Source organism: Penaeus japonicus, unplaced genomic scaffold, assembly GCF_977035675.1.
Source record: "Penaeus japonicus unplaced genomic scaffold, GWHDUDI00000001_assembly GWHDUDI00000008, whole genome shotgun sequence".
NCBI lineage: Eukaryota > Metazoa > Arthropoda > Malacostraca > Decapoda > Penaeidae > Penaeus > Penaeus japonicus.
Window position 1 is genome coordinate 34376084 of NW_028234410.1, and position 2500 is coordinate 34378583.

Sequence of the window (2500 nt, forward strand, 5' to 3'; positions counted from 1 at the left end):
CGTACTTTCTCTCCCTTTCTCTCTTTCTATCATTCTCTCTCTCTCTCTCTCTCTCTCTCTCTCTCTCTCTCTCTCTCTCTCTCTCTCTCTCTCTCTCTCTCTCTCTCTCTCTCTCTCTCTCTCTCTCTCTCTCTCTCTCTCTCTCTCCTTCCCTCCTTCCCTCCCTCCCTCCCTCCCTCCCTGCCTCCCTCCCTCCCTCCCTCCCTGCCTCTCCTTCCTTCTCCCCCCTGCCCCCTCCCCCAAACTGCCTTTCGATTGGCCACGTTATTAACAAGATGATATCAAGTTAATAAATGACGCCAACGGTTTTATGTAGCGATAAATGACGGAGGCGAGAGAGAAGGTCGTGTCAGCTCTCGATTGGAGAAGGAGAATGGCTGATAACGAAGGTAAAAGAAGGAGAGGATGAAGGAGAATAGGAAGATTAGGAAGAGGGAAAGGAGGAGGAAGAAGAGTAGAAGGATAGTAATGATTATAATAATGGTAATGATAATGATAAGGCGAAGAAGAGGAAGAAATATGCTGATGGGAGGAGGAAAAGGAAGAGGGAGGGACAGAGGAAAAAGAAGAGAAGCAGGAGAAAGATAGATTAGAAATAGAGACTAAAAGCAGAAGAAGAAGAAGAAGAAGAAGAAGAAGAAGAAGAAGAAGAAGAAGAAGAAGAAGAAGAAGAAGAAGAAGAAGAAGAAGAAGAAGAAGAAGAAGAATGAGAATGAGACAGGGCAAGCAGCGAGGGAGAAGGAGACTCGCCTCGTCTCGCCGCGATCCCGCCGACGAAACGGGAATTACGGGTCCCCGCGGTGTATCGATGGCGCCGGCTTTACGTCGATAGAGGAACGAAAATCGAATCCCCGGGGTTGAAGCGATTTTACCCTCTCCTCTCTCTCTCTCTCTCTCTTTCTCTTTCTCTCTCTCTCTCTCTCTCTCTCTCTCTCTCTCTCTCTCTCTCTCTCTCCTCTCTCCTCTCTCTCTCCTCTCTCTCTCTCTCTCTCTCTCTCTCTCTCTCTCTCTCTCTCTCTCTCTCTCTCTCTCTCTCTCTCTCTCTCTCTCTCTCTCTCTCTTCCCCCGCTCTCTCCCTCCTCCTCTTTCTTCTCCCCCTTTGTCTCCCCCCTCCGCGTCTCTCTTCACTTCCCCCTCTCCCTCTTCCCCTTCTCCCAACCCACCTATGTCATGCACCCACCTCTCCGTTCACTCCCCTACTCCCCTCCCCTCCCCTCACCCTTGTTTTTATTTCTTTTTCTCTTTCTTTTTGATTCCTTAAGGTGACTTTCAAGTTTTTGTTGGTGAGGTTTGGTCGTGGTGTTGGGTTGGGGGGTGGGGGTGGAAGTATGGGTTTTTGTGTTTGTCTGTGTGTATGCGTGTATGTATATACGCACACACGCATACACATACACATACATATACATACACATACATACATACATGCATACATACATACATACATACATACATATATACATACATGCATACATGTATACACACACACATACACGCACGCACGTACACGCAGACACACGCACGCACACGCATACATCCACACTAAGCAAACAGAAATATCCACTGCACTCTGACATTCCCAGTTACCGAAGGGCGTCACTTCCACGCGTCATCCCGGCGCCAGAAACCTGTTACTCAACCTCCCTCTCCCCCTTCCCCTAGGCCTTTTCCCTCCCCCTCCCCCTCCCCCTCCCCGTATTCCCCTGTTACCCCCCTCCCCCTTCCCCCTCTCCCTCCGCTTGAAGTGTGAGGGGTGAGGGAGTGTTAAGAATGGCTGGGGAGTTTGGTCACGGAGATCTTGGGAAAACACTAACAGAGCGGCAAAAGCTGCGAAAGAAAGAGGGAAGAAGTGAGAGTGAGTGAGTGAGTGAGAAAGGGAATGAGTGATAGAGTAAGTGAGTGAGAGAGTAGGTGAGTGAGGGGGTAAGTGAAAGAGTACATGAGTGAATAAGTACGTGAGGGAGTGAGTGAGAGTAAATGAGAGAGGGAGTGAGTGAGAGTAAATGAGAGAGAGAGAGAGAGAGAGAGAGAGAGAAAGAGAAAGAGAGAGAGAGAGAGAGAGCGAGAGAGAGAGAGAGAGAGAGGGGGGGGGGGTGTAACCGCCTCAGCACAAGTGCATTCTGCGGTTTACGTTTCTGTTTCCTCTCGTCGACACAGGTCAAGAAAGTACCTTTCCTATAAATTGACCAGAGCCCATAGCTGTGTTCCCATGCCATGTTTTATACAATTCCTTGATTATGTATGTACGATCATTATTTGCATGGATATTTATGATCACTTGTCTATCATGTATTTTGCCCTTTTCCCCTTGTTCCTCAGGCCATAAAGGTTGCCTCTGGCAAACAGCCTATTCCCTCTTGTCATCGTTTTTACTGTGAATGTAATTTGAACTGTTTTTTGAATTGCTATGTACTTCAAAACCGTATTTTGTTCTGCCAGTGTTAGTCGAATAAAGCATCATTCTGGAGACCACCTCTCTGAAGAGAACACACCCAGCCTCCTG

At 48.1% G+C, this 2500-nt stretch overlaps 1 protein-coding gene across 2 annotated transcripts in view; it reads left to right on the top strand.

Annotated features, from left to right (window-relative positions):
* LOC122247085 (uncharacterized) overlaps window positions 1-2500 on the top strand; it is a 112446-nt gene that overhangs the window by 11873 nt on the left and 98073 nt on the right. The window lies entirely within an intron of this gene.